The 23,100-nt window shown below is 38.7% G+C and overlaps 1 protein-coding gene across 1 annotated transcript in view; it reads left to right on the top strand.

Annotated features, from left to right (window-relative positions):
* Nucleotides 1-23,100, top strand: part of HHAT (hedgehog acyltransferase) — a gene marked incomplete at its 3' end in the record, with an annotated part of 123,950 nt that overhangs the window by 71,248 nt on the left and 29,602 nt on the right. The window lies entirely within an intron of this gene.

The following is a 23,100-nucleotide window of genomic DNA, read 5'->3' as shown; positions in this document are numbered from 1 at the left end:
TTTGAGTTCTGTTTTATTGATTTGATTTTACCACTGCCCAACTCTAAATGGCTTAGGCCCGGGATATTTGCAGGACTGTCTGCTGCCAGGAACGACTTCCCATCGCCCGGTGCGCTCACACAGGGAGGGCCTCCTCAGGGTGCCGTCGGCTAGACAATGTCGGCTGGCGACCCCCAGGGGGTGGGCCTTCTCTGTGGGAGCGCCGGCCCTGTGGAATCAGCTTCCCCTTGAGCTTCGGATGGCCCTGGATCTCTGGTCCTTTCGTCGCGACCTCAAAACATTTCTTTTCTATCAAGCTGACCTGGATTGATGATAGGGGTTTTTAAAAAGAAAATGTTTTTAATATTTTAGTTTAATCTTTTTTAAAAAAACATTTGTATTATTGTGTTTTATTGTTGTTAGCCGCCCTGAGTCCTTCGGGAGATAGGCGGCATATAAGTCACAATAATAAATGACTCTGCTAAAGTTATGGAAGGGTTTCTATTTTAACAAATAGGATGAATTAAAACCCAAGATTTTATGAGCAGACCTGGACTCCCTCCAACCTCAGAAATGGTTCTGGTGGTATGGAGAATGCTCTGAGTAAACTTTCAAAGTTCTTGACCTTGTCTTTTTTCTGGCCCCCAGTTCTGCTAATAGAAGGGTTTGTTCAGCAGAAGCATTTCCCCCTCTATGTCAAGAAACATGTAGAACGATTTAGTAGTAGAACTAGAAAACGTGACCTGAATGCAAATGGTTTAGCATTCTCTACTAAACAGAAAATTAATTTATAGGCTCTACAATACAATTCTGAGATCATGATTTATTTATTTAAACATTATTTGATGCTAAGTGTACTATTTCATTAGCAGACTGGTAGTGTAAATATAGAAAAGTGATTTACCATCAATATAAATATAACTTCTCATAGAAGGCTAAAACATATAGGGAATGGAGGCTAAAACATATAGGGAACGGTTGCTGGAATTGGGTATGTGTAGTTTAATGAAGAGAAGGGTGAGGGGTGAGGGTGAGGGGTGAGGGTTGACATGATAGCAGTGTTCCAATATCTCAGGGGCTGCCACAAAGAAGAGGGAGCCAAGCTATTCTCCAAAGCACCTGAAAGCAGGACAAGAAGCAACGGATGGAAACTAGTCAAGGAGAGAAGCAACCTAAAACTAAGGAGAAACTTCCTGACAGTTAGAACAATTAACCAGCGGAACAACCTGCCTCCAGAAGTGGTGAATGCTCCATCACTGGAAGTTTTTAAGAAGAGACTGGACAGCCATTTGTCTGAAATGGTATAGGGTTTCCTGCCTTAGCAGGGGGTTGGACTAGATGACCTCCAAGGTCCCTTCCAACTTATTATTATTATTATTATTATTATTATTATTATTATTATTATTATTATTATTATTATTATTATTATTATAGAATATATGTAGCTCAGGATTGAACCGTAGAATCCTTGGTGCTCTCTGAGCTTGCTTTCTTGCAGACATTTCATTACCCAATTAGGTAACAATATCAATGTATTATGATGTTATCAGTCCATGAGACATTTAATTTGTGTAATGAAATGTCTGCAAGCAGACTACCAAGTTCAGAGTCCACCAAAGACTGCATAGTATAACTTCTCAATTTTTCCAAAAGATGGGCCAAAAAAGAAGAATAAGCAATTATGGCCAAATTAGGTTTCTTAGTTCATTTAATATTTATTAGTCAAGAAGTAAATAAATATGATGTGAAAGCATCAGCAGGCAACTGGATAACAGTAAAAAATTGGATACATTTTTAATGATATACATAGAAATATTAATATGCTAAGTAAGAAGATAGCAGATACCTGTGAGAATCCCTGATATTTTGCTGCTTTCATTAAACTGCTGTATGGGAAGGCATTTTACTAATGAGAAGAGAGATTGGTGATTTGCAGTCTTGCTTCTGTTCCCATTATTATCATTATACCTTCATGATAATGGGATTTGTGGGAATAGTTTCATCAGGAAAGAAGGCACTTCATTGTTCTGATGTGTAAGAGGTTGGCATGACTGCAAAGTTGTTTTTTCCCACCAGAGATTCATATGCAAATATGCTTTTTAAAAAAATCCCTGAAACAAGTTCTTAAATTTGTAAAGTTATCTGCTCACCTATTGCTTTTTGTAAGCACTAGTTTTCTGTTGTTTGAGGAAAAAAAGAAGTACAAGAAAAAGTGGCAGGTTATATTTTGCTTTTGCACTTTCTTCATCTGGAAAATGATGGTATACTTTATATGCTTTATGATAAGATTAGGAAAGCACCTTTTATTAGTCCCCCCCCCTTAAATCTAGTTCACATTTACATATTTATCATTTAGAGGGAGAAAATAACCCTGGACATATTTTGGCTTCAGAATACTATGACAGTTAGCAAATTGTGACTCATCAGAATGATAGTGTCTCTCACTTATAAAAAGGGGGGCAGGATCTGAATGAAATAAATGTTAAGACTCATGGTATCTAGCAAGCCTTTGTGCCTATAGCAATCTATTTAGCATCATTTAGTTCTTATTTTTCCAGTGTTGTGAACAATTGCCTGCATACAGCCCTGGCTTCCTCCTGGCTGTTCCCATACCCATACAGAAACCTAAACATATCGTCCTAGCCAGCTGATCAGAGAAACTGAAATTTGAAATAAATTGCATTTTCTATTGGAAAATGTTCTTATAGAAGAAACAATGGCTCTTGGACTGGCTTTGGGAGTGATGACTTAAAGCAGAGGAGTCCTGGGAAGTGGTGGAGGTGTGCAATGGCTAACGTGTCATACAATAAAAAAAAAAATGTTGAGACTCTGGAAAGAGTGCAGAGAAGAGCAACAGAAATGATTAGTGGGCTGGAGGCTAAAACGTACCAAGAACAGTTACAGGAATTGGTTATGTCTAGTCCAGGGGTCAGCAACCTGAAACAGTGAAAGAGGCGCTCGGAACCGGTTCCCTCACAAAAGGAAAAACTGGGAGCTGCAAAAAATGTGTGCGCATGCACGTACATGCGCGCATGCGCAGAACAGAGTTTGACTGAAGAGTGGAGCCAAGGCGAGATATGCACCTACCCTGCATATTTGAATTGATTGGTTGAACTTTTAGTCTCACTTTTTTTTTTTGGAGTACACATAGCAGAGGACTGGGAGCCGCATGCGGCTCCGGAGCTGCAGGTTGCAGACCTGTGGTCTAGTCTAATGAAAAGAAGGAATAAGGGTGACATGATAGCAGTGCTTCAGTATTTGAGGGGCTGCTATAAAGATGAGGGGGTCAAACTATTTCCCAAAGCACCAGAAGGCAAGACAAGAAACAATGGTTGGAAACTAACCAAGGAGAGAAGCAATCTAGAACTAAGGAGAAATTTCCTAATGGTGAGAGTAATCCACTAATGGAATAGCTTGCCTTCACAAGTTGTGGAGGTTTTCAAAAAGAGACTGGACAACCATTTGTCTGAAATGGTTATAGGTTCTCCTGCTCGAGCAGGCGGTTGGACTAGAAGACCTCCAAAGTCCTTTCCAGCTCTACTATTCTAAATAAGATGTACAACAGTAACTGATGCAAATCGTTAGCTTTAAGAAAGCACATAGATGACAAGCCTAAATGGGACTGCTAAAGGTTTGTTTCATTCTGGGATGTCTAAGACTTTCAAAGCACAGTCTGAAGAAGTGGAGAAACAAAGAGAGGAGAGGCTTTGAGACCCATCAAAATGCATCGAAGGTCCTCAAAAAAAAACAACCCCTTTACATCCTATAACCATACAGCAAGGTTCACCTTAAATCCTGGCCCCATAACCAAGTTTGTAAAGCTTTTCTAGATAAATATATACAGGATGTTTGTGATGAGGGTAGAGATATGTTGTCTGGGAATGTGAATGTACTTTTGTATGCAGAAATCACTGGGTTGGCTAAGAACCTGAACGGCATTCATTGAATGTTAGGTTACGTAATGCAGTGACATGGAACTGAAAACCTGTGTATCAAAGACAAATACAATTGTAAGTGACAGGGTAAAAGGACTGCAAGTCACATATAAATGGTAAAAAAAATAGAGCACGTAGATGAATATGTACACTCCAATAGAGTGTTTATATAGAGAAGAAAATGAAATTTTAAAACATGCAGAAAGTTAGATGGATAATATGTGATCTTGTGCAAAGAATGATGAAAGAAGATAAGATGGTTGTATCTAAGAGCCTATTGTTTACATCTGTCTTGACACTTGCAACTCTTACACTTCCATAAGGAAGGTGGGAGCGGGCTACTTAAGTATGTGATAAACCATAAGAGATAGGGTAAAGGACACATGGGTGCTGAAAGACCCTATACTGAATATGAATGTGAATGAACCAAATGTAAGAAATACATTGTGGTGGCTTGGTCATATGAAGAGAATGAATGAGGATCAAAACTCAGAACAAACAATTGAAGGAAGAGAAAATAAGTAAAGAGGAAAGGGAAGAGTGAGAAAGTCATGGCTATGTGGAGCTGAAGAGATCCTGAAAAAAGGAAGAAATGAAATGTTTAACAAACGAGGCAGTGTAAAAAAGTAACGCACTGAAGTGATGGAAACAGAAATGGTTTGGCAGGATACATACATGTTGCACGGTTGCTAGAAACAATTTTATCTGTGTTCCTTTTTCTTCCTGCATGCCTTTAATTTTGTTGGTTCACTATTTCATATGATTTTCTGAGTTTTGCAGAATATGATTTATCCAAAAGGGAATAATATTATGGGTATGCACATATTGTATATGCAAGTATGCATTCATGCAACCCTTCAGCTATCTGCCACAATCAATTTCCTCATGCTGATAGCTAACCATCCTTTCCCAGGATAGCAGATAACCACTGCTAGTTGATAGGCATTCCTGTGCATGTTTGTCTGTGTGTGTCTCTGTGTGTGTTTGAACTTGCTGTTGGTTTTTATCAGCAAGTTTCTGGAGACAAGTTTATTATAAGTATTTTATGATAGATAGTTTGGTTTGCTGTGTTCTGTTCTTGCATAAATAATGCATGTTGACAGTTTCCTGGTATGACAGAAGTTCCCAAGGGGTATAAAAAGACTGGTTCCACAAGGTAATTCTGTTAAAATTTTTGAATTATTCATTTTTTAAAACAAAAATCTATCATGCTGTCACATGCAACCTTGTTCCCAGGAATGTGTTTTAATATTTTAGATGATGATTTTGCATCTGTTCAATATTCTGGGTTATGAATCAGATCCATTTCTCCTTAGCTGCAGCATTGCTATGACATGGGTCTTCCCAAACAATTCACGGAGTCCACTTGTATTGTATTCTTACATTTACAAGTACTTTAAGAGTCCTGAAGATATGAAATTATTTTTTTGGCCCATTTGCTGCCTGTTATTCTATTTATTTCCCTTTAATGTCAAAAGGAAAAGAATAGGAGTTTTCTTAACACAGCGTTGTCTTTGTTACTGAATATGAATATTATACCTGTAGATAAAGGTATGAGTTAGCCTGTAGAAAAAAAATAATATGGAAAGTACATTCAAGCCATTCAAGCCAGAAGATTCAAAGCCTAGTTATCCTATTTTGACATTCTTTGTGTTTGAGATTGGCACTCCCACTGGGTCCTACCTATTCTGGTACTATCCAAAGACTAACAGAATTTGAATAATGAGCCATCTGCTAGGTTACTAAATGCTCTGAGTCTGATACTGGCAAAGCTGCTGAAGAAGGAGGTGCTAACCATCAGCAGTGTACATACCTGTCTTGTAAGTAAAAGGACATTGCAATGAGTTCATATAGTGAAGTATTTGTTGTGATTCCTCACCAGCCAGTGGACCCGGCAGCTGAGTCTGAGGAATCAGATGAGGAGGAGGAGCCTGGAGTGACATTAGAGTCAGAGGAAAGCTCTGAGGAGCTCCAAGACTTATAGTCAGATGAGGAGCCTGGCCCCTCTACTCGCGCTCAGGCTGGGAACACAGCTGTGCTGGGAGCCTGAGTTGGACAGTGATGAAAAACATTTGGGACAAATCCAGGATGCACGAAAGCACAGGCAAGAGAAGCGAGTAGGACAGAGGAATGCAATGGGGCAGCTCCAAAGGCAAAGGAGAAGGCATTAGGAAGCCACGCCTTGGCTGAATTATAAAATGGAAGGTGTGGGAGGTGCTGTTTGCCAAAGGCAACCGTTCGTTTTGAGGATCGAGTTTCTGTGTGTTTGTTTGCCTTGGATATTGACTCAGGTCTGTGAGAATAAAAGGGGTTGGTTTTTTCTTGCGGTTCCTGCCTGTTTCTTGGAAGAGGAGTTTCTCCTTGTGAGCATAACAAGGACTCATGTAGGCTGGGACAGAACAATATTATGCCCTTTTTGAAATATGCAAGCCTTGTTAGAGTAGGCCAAAGACCCACAGAGTTCAAAATTCTATAGAAAATAGTGACTGGGCAGATGCATCCAGACAGCTGACAAACAGGACATGACTGGGATAGTCCTCTTCCACTGTAACTCCCCTGGCAAATAGAATTTAATTTTTGCCTCCTTCTTGTATTAAGAGTTAGGGTTAGGATTGTATCCTAATCTTCCATGAATATGTCCAGTCCCATTTTAGTACAGTCTGAATTGGCGACCTTTACAGACTTGATGACAGTGCATTCAACAGTAGGTGCATGTTGTTTCGTGATGTACTCTTATTTTATAGGTTGTTACGTTCCCTATATTTAGCCTTAGGAAGTAGGAAAATGTTCTAATATTAACACTTTGTCCACATTCCACATACCATTTGAAATATTTTATTATATCCCCCATGATTTCTCTTCCTTCTGAATTTTTTCCTTCTTTCTTTGGGGAACTGCTGTAACCCCTTAATTATTTTGATTTCCCCCCTGCACTGTATGTAAGGATTTGCACATTTGCAACTCCACAGTTGAAAAAGAATTCAGTCTTTTGCTACAGTCACTCAGGCAATCACAATAGGGTGATTTTGGTAGCAACTCTCCTTCTCCTTATTCTTGCCCTTTGTTTGAACAGTTAATTTAAAATTGTGGTTTGCTAGCTTAAATCATGGTTTGGGAAAGAGAGGGAGAGGGAGAGGGAGAGAGAATTGATGAAGCTGTGTGAACACAGGGAAAAAGTGATATTTAAGTTAATGGTTCGTTCCTGAACTTTCAAACCATGGCTTTTAGGATTGTGCAAATTCAGAATTTCAGATATAAAATTAGTATTATCATGGATACCTCTCACATAGAAACTTTGTGCTATGTCTTTATTTTCACAGTATCTTTTTCTCTCCCCCCCTTTTTTGAGTTCAAATCATGGCTTGCTTTTTTGTTTGTAATGGTAAAATGTGGTGCAGTAGCAGAGCAGATTTTGTATGTTGAAAGTTAAAGGTCTCCAAACCATGTTTGAGTCTGTAGAATATGCCTTTGGCTCTTGGCTGTTGCAGCAGTTCAGTAATCCCCCTTGCCAACAACTATATTCCAAGCAGCCTCTTGGTGACTCTGTTATGTAAGAGAAATAGTACTCCCACAGCCTGGATGCCCTTCTGGAAAGTAAAAGGGAAAAATGATTAAATGAATATATGTTATATAATGGCACCTCTCAAACCTGTAGTGTTGTGATTTGTGGTTATAGAAATCAACCTCTTTTTCTTCTCTTCCTTAGTTGTGGGAAGGTAGAAGAATGTCAGAAGAGCAAAATAAATAAAAAAAATATTTTAAAAAGGGAAAGAGAGATGTAGAGAGCAAGGGAAGCAACCTTGACTCTATTGCCAAGGCAACACGGACTAAAGCATTTTTAAAGTAAAAAATAACAAATTATCATCCAGAAGTGGCTCAGGCTGATGCCTCCCTCGTTCATTACTATAAGAAGAATCAGGAGAAGGTAACAGCAAAATCAGAATTGCAGGTTTCTGTTATTATCACCAATCGGAATAAAGCTAGAGAACCAGTTTGGTGTGGTGATTAAGGAATCAGCTAGAAACTGGGAGAGTGTGAGTTTTAGTTCTGCCATGGGCACAAAAGCAGGAGGACCAGTCATTCTCTCAGCTCTAGGAAAGAGTTAACTAACTAATCCAAGCTGATTTGACCCCATCCTTTTGATATTCCAAAGGACCCTTAGGACATGGTTATGTGATCAGGCTTGGGGCTCCCACTGAACAGAGTCTATCCAGGTTGCTACAACGTTGAGGGGCCATTTTTTTATTCTTCTGTCCTTCTGGTTTTTTATTAGTATGTTTTTACATTTGTATTTTTTATTTTTGTATCTTCATTTTTTTAATCTATTGTTGTGCTTTACCCACATAATAACTGGAACCAGCAGCAGTCCTGTTGTCAAGCCACTAAATGGGAAATCATGTGACCATGACTGTGCTTTTTCCCCCCCCACTTCCCTGTTCTTTGGAATGCTCATTCTGATGCTGGGAGAATTAGCCAGAAAGGAATTAATGTTTCTATTTTATATCCTTGGAGAACTATAAGAACTAAGGAGATACAAAATGAGGATTATACATCAAAAACAATGCATTGGCACTGGTACTTTCCCCCCTCCTCACTTGTTTAAACAATCTTTCTGTCTGAAAGGGGGGAAAAACCTCAAGCAATTTCTATGAGCAATCTCTCCTATGTCTGACCCGTTTTTTCCTCCCCTCCCACTCCCAGAGGAAGGGATTACAAGAGAGTAAGCAGGCAAACAATGGGAATACATTGGCTGTTCCTAGCCCAGAATGCACCTAGGGCTGCCACCATACTCCTCTTGATGTATATTCCTGATTGTATGGCTGCTTACTCTTTAATCTGTTCCTCTTCAATTTCTCTGCTTTTCAAGGAGAGGGAAAAACAAAATAGCGATCCTGTGGCTGATGGAAGCTGTTGAGATTATTGGTCCTAAAGCTGTTTTTTTCAACATTCATAAGTTTGAATGGTGCTGAATGAAGCAGTTGTAAGCCAGGTTTACCTGTGTATATTGTGCGGTGTTCGTTTCGTGGTCCACCTAATAAGGCTGGTTGAACATAAACACATATTTTACCTTTTAAAAACACTGGAGCAGCAAAGTTAAGATTAAGAAAGATACAGATACTGGCCTACTTGTATGTATCCATGGCTTGTGACTGAAAAACAGTATTGTGATTGTGAGGCAGAGTATTAACTAGTTCAGCTGTTAATAATAATGAGAAGTACCCAACTTGTTGACTTTTTCCTGGAATGTTACAGTAATAGTGGCTAAAGTCCAAAAAACTGTGTGGTGCTTCCATGCATTTCTTGGCATTTTTAAACTACCCTTTAGTTTAGTCCTCCCATCACAAAGTAACATGTTTAAGAGTAATGATATGGAGGCAGAGTAGGAGAGATTACATGTATTGTGTTATACTTATTTGCCTTATAAACCTTTGTAATCTGCTTGCTCTCTCAATGGTTAACAACAAAATTATACATCAAATTAAAATACCCACAGGAAACACAAAATAAAATATTCATGATAAAGAAATACATTAATTGGTAATAATTAATGTGAAAATAAAAATAAACTAAATAAAAACAGTACCTCAGCCACAAAAATTGAACAGCTGAAACTACCTCATTCAACAAATGTTTTCCAGAAGAAAGTTTCTGAGAAATAAAGAAGAAACAAATCTGAGCCTCTTCCAAAGAACCAGTGCTCCAAGAAGCAGCATCTCCAATCATCACACTCCTCACTTGTAGATAAAATGTTTTTCTTTAGGATCAATACAAGCTCCTATCCTTGGCCTTGGTGTCAAGGCTGTTGAAGTTCCTGAAATCCTGTCACTGATGACAGCACCAAACTGTATTTTGGTAATGCATGTTAAACTCATAAATAATGGATAAAAGTTTTTTTTTATTACAGATAGAAGTTTATCCCAAATGACTATGCGTCAGGAATGTAGTCATGTCTTATAAAGTCAATTGTAAGATTTTATTAATAAGATTTGTCAGTTTATTAGTTTTAGTTCCCTTAAGGTTTTTTTCATGAAATATTTAAGCAAGATGTTTGTTTCCTTGAATATTAAAAAAGTCCCTGAAATATACATTTATTTTGCAACCTAACTATTAATTCTGTTTGGAGACAGGGTTATGGGAAATAGCACAGAGAACTTCAGAATGTTTCACTATTACGCAGAGCTGAAAAGTCAGAATATCTGTTGGTTAAAGCTGCAGTGAAGCACTACAGATGGAACCAAAGCCAGAGTAGCCCTAAGAGCATGAACCTTTCCTTGAAGACATGCGTGGGATAATATTCTTTGTCTATCAGTAACACTCCGCCATACATTCCTAAGTTATGTCTACTTTAATAACAAATGCTGTAGATATAATTTACTTGGACTTCAGTAAGGCATTTGATAAAGTAGATCGCAACCTACTACTTGATAAGATAGAAAAATGTGGGTTAGATAGCATCACCACCAGATGGATTTGTAGCTGGCTGACAGGCCATAGTCAGCATGTGGTCCTCAATGGAACTGCATCTACATGGAAGGAAGTATGTAGTGGGGTGCCCCAGGGCTCTGTTCTGGGCCCAGTGCTCTTCAACATCTTCATCAACGATTTGGATGAGGGGATAGATGGGGAACTCATCAAATTTGCAGACAACACCAAGCTGGCAGGAATAGCCAATACTCCAGAAGATAGGCTTAAGATATAGGAGAATCTGGATGGAAGTCCATTAGACAAAAACACATAAGCTTGTCTACAATGGAGGCTGAATTTTCATGTCTATCAGTGTTATGTACAGAACTGCTAGTGTACAAACAATTATTGTTAGATATGGGTTTAAATGTAAATGATCCATTTATTGTGTATGAGGACAATCAAGCTGCAATAAAGATGGCAAACAAAGCTGCAGTAAGAACAAGATCTAAACATACTGATCTTCGTTATTTAAATGTCAGACAATGTATCAAGGATAAATTAATACAGCTAGAGTATTGTTCATCTGATGTAAATATTGCAGACCATTTTACGAAGGTACAAAGTGCTGTGAAACACAATGCTAATTGTGAAAGAATGTGCATAAGATTGTAAGAGTTATATATTATTCTACCCAAAGGGGAGAATGTTAGGCATATGGTGTTAGCCTACAATATTGGGTTGAAAATATATTAACCATAATGCTATGTCTTTAAGTTGTTAATTGGCCAATGGGTGTGTAAGTGTTCTCATGGCCATAAGAGGAAGCTAGGAATGTAGCTTCTCTCTCTCTCTGAATTCATTGCTCTCTACTATTACTGTTTTTTGCTCTGCTGTTGGTTTACTACTGTTGTAACCTGAACTGTGTATTGACCTCTGGACTGGTATGAAGACTTTGTAGTTTGGATTACTCCTTGGACTGTTGCTATTGTGTATGACCTGGACTGTTTATTTTTTGACTGTGCATTTTTGTTCTTACACCACCTCAAAAGTAAACTACTTTTTGTTTTTATAACTCAGTGTATTCTTGTGTGACTTTTACTGCTCTCAGTACCCTTCCTTGTCTGTGCAACTCTTTGGTAGCACAAGGAGACCCTGCACAACAAATTCCTTAACAGACACGAACACTGGGCACTATCTAACAAAATGAAATTCAATTGTGAAAAAAGTAAGGTTCTACATTTAGGCAGGAAAAATCAAATGCAGAGGTATAGTATAGGTGGTACCTTGCTCAATAGTACTAACTGTGAGAGAGATCTTGGAGTCCTAGTGGACAATCACTTCAATATGAGCCAGCAGTGTGCTGCAGCTGCCAAAAAAGCCAACACAGTGCTAGGCTGCATTAACAGAGGGATAGGATCAAGATCACGTGAAGTACTAATACCACTTTACAATGCCTTGATAAGGCCACACCTGGAATACTGCATCCAGTTTTGGTCACCACGATGTAAAAAAGATGTTGAGACTCTAGAAAGAGTACAGAGAAGAAGAACAAAGATGATTGGGGGGCTGGAGGCTAAAACATACCGGAAACTGTTGCTGGAATTGGGTATGTGTAGTTTAATGAAGAGAAGGGTGAGGGGTGACATGATAGCAGTGTTCCAATATCTCAGGGGCTGCCACAAAGAAGAGGGAGGCAAGCTATTCTCCAAAGCACCTGAAAGCAGGACAAGAGGCAATGGATGGAAACTAGTCAAAGAGAGAAGCAACCTAGAACTAAGGAGAAATTTCCTGACAGTTAGAACAACTAAGCAGTGGAACTACCTGCCTCCAGAAGTGGTGAATGCTGCAACACTGGAAGTTCTTAAGAAGAGACTGGCCAGCCATTTGTCTGAAATGGTATAGGGTTTCCTGCCTGAGCAGGGGGTTGGACTAGATGACCTACAAGGTCCCTTCCAACTTATTATTATTATTAAACTTATCTTTGGGAAACAGAGGGAATGTCACTCTAATATCTAAATATAAGAAATGCTCTTCCTTGAGAATTCAGATAGTTGATCAAAGTGCAGTGTAAATTGTGTACTCTGTGGCTAAATTTCTGCGCTAAATGGGAGATATTCCAAGAAAAAAAAATTCATTGGGATGGATGCACTAGCACTTAGACTTATATACCACAACGATTGCCAGATGGATTTTAACAATTGCCTGTTTAAAAAAAAGTTATTGGATGGTAGGCCAGGAAGCTTAGTGGGCTCTGGAGTAGTTGGTTTTGAACAGAAGATTACGAAAATCAATCAATCAATCAATCAATCAATCAATCAATCAATCCTGGACTGCTGGATAGATGAAATAAAAACCAATCCTGAACAAGTATACAATACATTTCTGGATTCTTGCCAAAAGGACATAGTCATGTCTATGAAGTTAGTAGAATATAATTGTAGTTAGGCTTACTGACAATCCTAAAAGGCATGTAGCTAAAATTACTGATGGCTTTTTACCAGCTACAGGGGAGACTGTCTATGGAGATTCTCAATCATCCAGGTCATTTTTGTTCCAAAGGTGCTTTTTCAAGAGGCAATTGGACTGTCTTATTTTTATATAAAGATGTTTTGCTCCTTGCTGGTCATTTGCATTCTTTTAGAGAGTCATTGAGGCCACTTGGAGGTTTATCTGTGTATTTAGGGTCACTTGTGTAGTGCAAATGGGTATGGAGCCTACTTGGAACTGATGAAAGTGTTCCAAGAAGGCTCCAAATCCATTTGCATTACTCAGCCTTCCAAGAAGGCTCCACACCCATTTGCACTACTGAGGAGACAGATAAATCTCCAAGTGGCCTCAATGACTCTAAAAGAATGCAATTGACCAGCTGTCTGCAACAGTGGTGTAGCGTGGGGGGTGCAGGGGGGGCGGCCACACCAGGCGCAACATCTGGGGGGCGCGCTCGCACTGAGCTGCTCAGGGAGCCCCAAGGGCTGCACAGAGTCAGCTTGGCTCCACTCTCGAGCTGCTCTTTCTTGCAAAGCGAAACGAGTCTGGCAGGTGAGATGGGCGGCCACATAAACTGAATAAAATAAATAGAAGCGCCCAACTCTCCGCCCAGGCTCAGGCCAACCGCAAGCGCCCCGCAGGCGCCCCGGCAGGCTTGGCCGAGTGAAGACGGACCTGCCGGCCAGCCGGCCTAGCTTCGTGCGCATGCGTGGCTTTATTTAGTGGGGCTCACGTGCGAGCTTGAATGCAGCAGCTCTTGCAGGTCGGAGCCCCGCCCAGCCGCCCTCGAGAGGGATCCGGAAGCATCCCGCATGCGCGCGACTCTTCTTGGAAAGTCTACGCCGCTGCAGGGCGCGTCTTTTCGGCGGTGCCGTGACGTCACTTGCCTTGCCCCGGGTGCTGACAACCCACGCTACGCCACTGGTCTGCAAGGAATATAAATCTTTCCATTCCCGCCATCCAGTCAGAACTGAAGAAGCTTCTTGGATGAGAAGCGAAATGTCTTCAAAGGAAAAGAAGAAAGTCCAGTTGCCTCTTGAAAAGACACCTTTGGGAGAGAGGGAAATATTTATTTGACATTATTGAAACAAGTATGTCAGCCTGAATCAACTTTTAAAGGGTAAGAAAGGACTAAACAATTACTTCCTCAGAGAAATAACTAGGCTGAACAATAGTCTTTATACATAGGAGATCTTGAAAGAATGTTTTAGTCTGGTTACATTTCAGCTTCTTGAACATTCTTTTACATTTAAAATGAGGACAAATGAAACCAGGAAAAAAATCATTAAAAACATAGAGAAAAACAGAACATTTTGGTTCTAGATCTTAAATCATCCTATATGATCCTTGAATGCTGTTACCATGTTCACATATTGTGTGTGTTTTTCTTTTCTTGTCAACATGTCTATGTTTTTCTTAAAATAAATACTATCTAGATCAGAGTTTCTCAACCTTGACAACTTTAAGATGTATGGACTTTTAACTTCCAGGATTCCCCAGCCATCATGCACACAGTTGACGTCCACACATCTTAAAGTTATCAAGGTTGAGAAACATTCATCTAGATCAGGGATAGGCAACCTTGGCTGTTTTATGGCTCGTGGACTTCAACTCTCAGAATTCCTGAGCCAATATGGCTGGCTCAGGAATTCTGGGGGTTGAAGTCAACAAGTCATAAAAGAGCCAAGGTTGCCTACCCCTGATCTAGATGATATTTTGCAAGTAAAAGCTTCATATTATGTGGAAGTAAATTTACTTTATATAATTCATTAGGTCAGCAAATGTTTTTTGGCAAAATTAAAGATATATGAGCATAGCTTTTGAAAAGATAAAAAATACCTGGGTCTCATGGTAGAAAAGTTAATAGTATTATTTTTTGGAAGTCATCTCGCTCCTTTTATGCAGATGATGAAGTCAATGTCACTTAAAGATAGTATCAGTTCCAAATAAATTATTTTCAAATTCTTGCCTGTATAGTGCCTTTTTAGTCTCTCATTTTATTTCATAGTCTTCCATTTCTTATTTGACTGACTGGAAGGCAGCTTACCTTTCCAAACAATTAGGATTCAATTGGCACAAAGCTCATTACTGTGCTGTCAAAGCCAGGCAATTGGTTTCCCAATTATTCCATAAGCAGAGACATGTATGTTTTCTGTGGGCTTTAAAAAGCTGTTTGTCATACTTGCATTATTATCAGCTTGGGACAGTTAGATTTGGACATGAGGAGAAAGAAAATGTAAAACAAAGTATCACATTCCACAATAATTTTGGTATACTTCTGTGTTTATGTGTCTATCTACCTATCTGGAATTTGTTGTTCTGTATCTATTTGCTAATAATTGCGGTAAAGCTTTCTTCCCTTTTCTCTAGTATACTCTATGTTCTGTGCTTTATGTGTGACCTTTTTAATTATTTCTTGCTGTATTTTATTATTTTATCATGGCAATAAAATCTCAAGAAACTCTTGTATTTGCTGATACTTTATTGAGTGAAGGCTTTACAGTCCTATTTATTGCTTATCTCATGAGAAATCAGGGATGGTGCTTTGTGAGGCTCAATTCATGCCTTAGCATTATTAGCATCATGCTGACAAATGGAGATATTCAGATTAAGGTATTTCATCATCAGCCAATCCAGCTTTCTTGCAGACTTTCCTTTGGCAGCAAAGTATTTCTTGTTATCTCTTCATGGATAAAGCTTATTACATTTCTTTGTTCCAGTATTAAGTCAAAGTTCTGAAATAGAAAATTTTCTTCAGCCACTTCATAGGGCAAAATTGGTTCATGAAATCCAGAAGATTTGAAGGCTAGAGAGAGTGGCAGGATAGCATCCTATAGCTGGTAGCAATGACATATTCTCTTTTTCTCTAGATTTAATGAGCCTAGTTTTCTTAATTTCTGCTGTCCATGGTACTGAAGATTTCTTAATAGTCACACCAGCAATAGTATGGCAGTTTAGTGGTTTGAATGTTGGACTTACATCATTGGTGAAACAATCTCCTAGTTCAACCTAGCTCACAAGGTGGTTCTGGGGATAAAATTAGGTCAAGTCCCTGTGTAACTTGGGTTTTGCATTCATAGGTAAAAGGTGGGGTAAAAGCACCTTGGAATCATTGTGATCACAAAGAACCATTATTATTCTTATCAGGCCAACTCTTATTCCCTGCTAAGGCATATAATAAAATTAATTTATAATTTATCATAAATTGAATTTATGAATCAGAATAGAGCCAACTTGCCCTTGAGCAACAACAATTCTAAAACTGGTGGATAAGTGATAAATATGTAGACTGCCGTATTATCTTTTATCATGTAGTATGTGTGAGATAACTTTAACTGTGCAATAAATTTGTTGTCACTAGAGGGACACCTTGTATTAATATTTTAGGGAACTTAATAGGTTTTCACAGCTGCATCAGGGAGAGACATTCAATTACTCGAAGCCTTGCTTTTCTCATGAAACTCCGTGTTTTGCAACATTTTACTTTTAACATACCTGAAAATTAACAACATTCTATGCCAGTTTATTGTGCTACCTGAGCCATACTTAGAATTAGGTTTATATAACCATAAAACATAGCTGAAGTGTATTATGTCAGCACTCTTCTCAGTTTACCTGCTTCTTCTGTATATATAGATTATAGATGGTGAAGAAGTTACTATTGATAAGCTTATTACAAGCTCTGTCACCTGATATACTTCTAATTGTCGTTGTTTGCAGAGGCTGAAGAAAAATATTTATTTTTTTGTTTTCATTTTACATATAACCAATGTATCCTTTGTTTCATTCCTCCCAATAGACATGCAAACTGTCTTGTGATTTGATTACAATTCATTTAAACATTTTGTATTGTTTTTTAAGCAACTTGATTCCTTCCCTGTGGATGTTTTTCAAAATCAATTTTCAGAATACAGGAAAACAAACTGAAACATTAGAAATGAAGAGAAAGAATAAAATAATTTAATCTATGTATATTTCAATCAGTACAACAGTATGCTCAAATGATGCATTATCAACCTACCAGAGGAAGAATGTCAGCGCTTATCTTCTCAACCATACAATTTCTTGGGAGGCTGAATCAGTGCTAAATGTGTAACTGCATGTGTGAACTGCCTCGGAGATACAAAAAGTGGTATATATTTGAAGTAAATGGCTTTGGGCTATGCCTAAATTCACATCTCTTTTTCTTCTGAGGCAATCATAAAAGTTACTTCCATGTTTCTGGGAATTAGATACTGTGAGAATATTTTATAGATACAGGTAACAGCTGAGCATCTAAAATTAATCAGCACTTCCACAGAGACTGTTCCACTTCATAAAATTAAGTTCATGAAGTCTTTTCTTTGATGAAGTTACTTCGAGCTTATGGAAGCATGACAGAAACCAAATATTGTCTTTTTTCTTTCTTTCTCAATTACAAGAAGAGATTTGAGAGCAGTGTGACAGGCAGAAATTCAGCTGGTCTGGTTTTCCTTGATATAACAATTCAGTGAACAATCCTCTGCTTATCTCAGCCCTCCTTGCTTTAGAGCTGAGTCATAGTAACCTTTATTTATTAAAAACACATACATAAGAATGTGATAAAAACCAGTAAATTAAATTTATTTTGGTATTATTACATTTTGAAATAAAAAATGTAGAATTATATTTAGAGTTTTCTCATAATGGGTAAGCACGGGTTCAATTATAATATCTGCTAGCAAAAATCAGAATGTATAATTTACATATGAAACAGAAAATTTTCTCGTAGATTTTGTTGAAACTGAACACTTAAATCTTTAATTGTTGTTGAATAATATTTTGCCACCATAGATCAGTGTCATTTGTCTTCAGTTAATGGCACATCTGTAATATTTAAAAGTACACTGAATATTAATATTTTTTTCTATAGCTCATGGCTACATTTCTCATAACATAAGTCATCATAGAATTTTGCACCAGGAAGATAGATTCAAAGACCCACTCAACCATGAAGCACATAAGATATCCTAGGGACCAGTCACCACCTTTCTCTCTTTGAGATATCTTCCGTGTCTTGGGTTTCTGGAGAATGAAGGTCATGGGTGAAGCCAGGGAGCTACTGATGTATAGGATGGAGCTGTCATGAGTTTTGCTAGCCTGCACTAGCAGAGTTGGAAAAAAATGATTCAGCTTGTTCCCAATTTTATATCAGTCGAGAAATAAAAGATCTGATTTATTTCTATAGAGAGAAACTTAGTTTTTACTAAAACCACTGACCATATTATAGCTAATCTACAACTTTAAATTATTGCCAGTTACATTTGCAGACTCTGTTTTCTATGTACAGCAAAACCCAAGTTATTTCTCTCCCAGAATTTTTTTGCATGGAATTCCATTCTGGAAGTTATAGTTGTAACATATCTGAGGCATCTTGATAGAGGAAGGCCAAATGAAGATGTATTGTTCTGATGCAGGATATGAGAATGATAAGTATGAGCATTTATGAGATTATTCTGTGTGCCATTATTAAAAACCTTCAAAAAAAACAGAAATAGCAAACTGTACTAAATAGCTTCAGGATGGTTATTACGGACAAATAACAGGGATTATCAGCATAAATATTAACTATTTACATTAGTTACCAAACAGGCAAAAAAAACCCTTCTCAGAAAGAAATTTGTATAGCTACTTCAGTTGTTAAAATAATTAATTCAGAAGCTGTGTTGTAAAAAAATTTTATATTCATAATCAAAATTGTCATGCTATACCAAGCAACTGATTAATGGATGGTTGGATTATTTATGCGCCTTCAAATTATTTTTGACTCTTAGTAACCATATCGTTAGGTTTTCTCCATGATGATTTGTCCCTAGCCTGGTCTTTTGGATCTTCCAATGGTCTGCTTATTGCCGCTGTAACTGAGTGCACCCACTTTTATCCTCTTCTTCTCTTTTCTTCTACTTTTTCTAGCCTTAGAAACGTCTCTAGAGAGCTGGCTCTTCCTGTCAGGTGTCTGAAGTAGGATAATTTGAGCATGGTCATTTGTGCCTTGAATAAGAACCTTGGTTTGTTTTGTTCCATAATTTTTGCTTTCTTTTCTTGGCTGATCATGGTAGTCTTGGAAATCTTCTTCAACACCAAAGTTCAAAAGCTGCATTATTCTTCCTATCCTGCTTTTAAAGTATTTCAAGATACTTATATTGTGAAAATATTCTTATTTTTTAAAAAAATGAGTGGCTACCCTTTCCTAATATAGTAGTAATTTTAACCCATTGACATTCAAATACTTTATTTTAAATTATATTACCACATGGAGATAGAGCTCGGCTTGGGTGCTGCTGGATGAGGGAGGTTGCATGAAGGTGTGGAAATGGCTGGGGAGGTACAGTACAAGCCCAGGGCGGCTCAGGCAAGGTGGCCGAGGGGTTGTAGGCAGTGGTGGGATTCAAATATGTGAACAACCGGTTCTTTATGTGGATGCCGCTTCTGGAAGTCCATTCTGGGCCTGGGAAACAAAAAATTAGCTACCAGTTCTGCCTAACTGATGGAGACCGGCTGAACCCCACCACTGATATTTATTTATTTATTTATTTATTTATTTATAATGAGACTTGTATGCCGCCCTATCTCCCGAAGGACTCAGGGCGGCTAACAACAATAAAACACAAATGAATACAAATATTAAAAAAGAATTAAATTGTGTCAAAGTCCCACTAAAACCAACAAAAACATTTAAAATCATAATTAAAAACCCCATTATCATCAGTCCAGGTCGTCCTGTTGGAAAAGATATGTCTTAAGGTCACGGCAAAAGAACCGAAGGTCTGGGGCCATCCGGAGCTCCCGGGGGAGTTGATTCCACCAAGCAGGTGCCCCAACAGAGAAGGCCCTCCCCCTGGGGGGTCACCAGCCGACATTGTCTGGCCGATGGCACCCTGAGGAGGCCCTCTCTGTGTGAGCGCACAGGGCGATGGGAAAACGTTCCTGGCAGCAGACGGTCCTGCAAATACCCCGGGCCTAAGCCATGTAGCCATGATAATTCTAGATGTACCATTTATCTTAATTTTGCCATAGTGTACACCATAATTTTGGTGTAATAAATTTCAACTCCCTCATAATCTGTATTGGAACAGATTCAGAAACTATATGGAATGATATGGGGAAAAGAGAGTACTCGTCTTATTTCATCAAAGCAAACTGCTTTTCTTGCTAGAAATAATACAGTTGGATCTCACCCACACCCTGGATGATTATCTACTTATTGTACATTTGAGAAATTCTGCGATTATTTGTCACACACAGTTTAATTGACAGATTATTGATTTAACAAAAAATGTGGCTGGTATAGCAAAAGTGCATTGTTTAAAGCAACAAGTGATTTTAGTTAATCATTGTCATATTCTATATTTTTGTAAATGGATTGACTCAGGCAGCCTTCATGTTCACAACTGAATAAGCAATGCTAATAAGATTACTTGAGCCAGCTTTTCACTTAATTTTACATACTAGAAATCAGTGTGTTACCTACCAGAGGAAATAATATTATTTTCTGTTTCTTGGGAAATTTTTATTTGCCAAGCGCCATTATATTGAGCCATTGTAAATACTAGGAAAAGTTAAGCTATGCATTCAATCTTTTCCTTTGAATTAAGGTGAATCTTTAATTCAGAGAAAGGGACGCGGTGGCTCAGTGGGTTAGGACGCTGAGCTTGTCGATCAGAAGGTCGGCAGTTTGGCGGGTCAAATCCCGAGTGCTGCGTAACAGAGTGAGCGCCTGTTCCTCGTCCCAGCTTCTGCCAACCTAGCAGTTCGAAAGCACGTAAAAATGCAAGTAGAAAAATAGGGACCACTATGGTGGGAAGGTAACAGCGTTCCGTGCGCCTTTGGCGTCTAGTCATGCCGGCCACATGACCACGGAGACGTCCTCGGACAAGCGCTGGCTCTTCGGCTATGAAACGGAGATGAGCACCGGCCCCTAGAGTCAGAAACGACTAGCACGCATGTGCGGGGGAATCTTTACCTTTAGCTTTAATTCAGAGAGAGAGAGAGAGAGATGGAGGGAGGGAGGGAGAGAGAGAGGGAGAGAGAACTTTTGCTACAAGATCACCCCTGGATTTTCCAGGTGCTAAGGGAGGAGCTTATTTGAATAACTACATCAGCTTCATTGGTTGGGACTGAGCCAATCATTAGAGATTGTTTCAGAAGTTGCTCCATTGCCTGTTTAGACCTGACGCATGCCTGACACAAGACAAAAGCTTCATCCTGGTTGATTTCTTTGCCAGTTTGCAAATTCATCCCCAATTTTGCCAAGCAAAGTGATTTGGAAAATCATGCCATTTGACACATCTCCCAATTCTTGAGCGGTTCTGTAAATGAAAGGTGCCGCTTGCTTGCTTTCATTAAAGACATGGCAGAGATCTTGCATGCACCATCACTTTTTCTTTCTTCATAAAACATTTATGTATAATATGAATTTCAGTTCATTGCTTCTGTGACTTTTGGGGCTGTTGCTGCAAAACTAAAGGATATTAATTAAATATTGATGTAAATCACCTGGCATCTTAAAATTATACACTTGCCAATGTCAGAAACACATTCATGCCTTGGCAGCTGTACCTAACAGCAAGAAATTAGCGGGGCATTTTGGAAGAAACTTCTGAATCTATTGGAACTGCATAATACTACCTGTCATTCACTACTCTTAGCAGAGCACTCTAATAGTTATGGAATGTTTATTTGTGGATATTGTTTTCTTCCTGAAGAAAATAGGTGTCAAGATATTGGTTGGTTTTTGGTTGTTATTGATCTGTGATCCAGCTAATAATCCTTGCCATACAAAACTGGTGCAGAGTGCAGCTGCACGGGTAGTGATGGGAGCACCCCGATACTCCCATATTACACCCCTCCTACGTGAGCTGCATTGGCTACCGGTTGCCCTCCGGGTGAGATTTAAGGTGCTGGTTCTTACCTTTAAAGCCCTACATGGCTTAGGCCCGGGATATTTGCAGGACCATCTGCTACCGGGAACGAATTCCCATCACCCAGTACGCTCACACAGAGAAGGCCTCCTCAGGGTACTGTCGGCTAGACAATGTCGGCTTGCGACCCCCAGGGGAAGAGCCTTCTCTGTAGGAGCGCCAGCCCTGTGGAACCAGCTCCCCCTGAGCTTCGGATGGCCCAAGATCTCCAGTCCTTTCGCCGCAGCCTCAAAACACTCCTTTTCCACCTGGCTGACCTAGGCTGACAGGGATTTTAATTATGTTTACAACTCTAACTCTATTCTTTAATTTATTTTAATTTATTTCAAATTTTTATTTTTAATTTACTGTACAGAGACCTTTAAGTTCTGTTGTTGTTAGCCGCCCTGAGTCCCTCGGGAGATAGGGCGGGATATAAATCCCATTAATAAATAAATAATAAATAAATAAAATATGGAGACATCTCCTTTTAAGAGGTGTTTTAATAGTGCAATATATTTATTATAAATGTACAGAATTTAAGAAATATGCAGATAATAATCATGATCAGCAACCATATTTTAAAAAGTGGCATATAGGTGATTACAGGTAATCCTCAACTTTCAACAGTTTGTTTAGTGACCAAAGTTACAACACCACTAAAAAAAAAGTGACGTATGACCATTTTTCATACTTATGGCTTTTGCAGCATCCCCTTGGTCACATGATCAAAGTTCAGACGCTTGGCAACTTACGACGGCTAAAGTGTCCCAGGATCATGTGCTCACCTTTTGCAACCTTCTGACAAATAAAATGAATTGGGAAGCCAGATTCACTTAACAACCATATTACTAACTTAACGACTGCACTGACTCACAATTGTGGCATGAAAGGTCATAAAATGGGGCAAAAATCATTTAACAACTGTCATGCTTAGCAACAGAAATTTTAGGCTCAATTGTGCTCATAAGTCGAGGACTACCTATAGTAAGTGTCGATAGTTTAATATTAAAAACTCATATTTATTGGTAAAAGATGTCAATTCTAGGTGTATTTTTATGGGAAGACTGCTGTGATGGATGTGGTCCATTACAAAACACCAGTTTCATTAACTGACATGGGGCAGAGAGCACTCTTTTGCTCTTCCATATAGATGCATGTATAACACATCTAGAAAATTATAAAAGAAGACTTAATTTGACATCTCTTTTGCACAGACAGAATTATGGGAGATTCAGGGCAGATATTATATTGTGTTCCTTTCACTTATAAAAATAGGTGTTTTACCACACTAAAGTAAGATAGATCGAAAAGAGTGATTGTTAGAGGAGTAATTCATATGAAAAATGACAGAAGTGGATCATATTATGTAT

Source organism: Vipera ursinii, assembly GCF_947247035.1.
Source record: "Vipera ursinii genome assembly, chromosome: 1".
Lineage (NCBI taxonomy): Eukaryota > Metazoa > Chordata > Lepidosauria > Squamata > Viperidae > Vipera > Vipera ursinii.
Note: the sequence above shows the minus strand (reverse complement) of the source record. Positions and strands in the feature narration are given on the sequence as shown.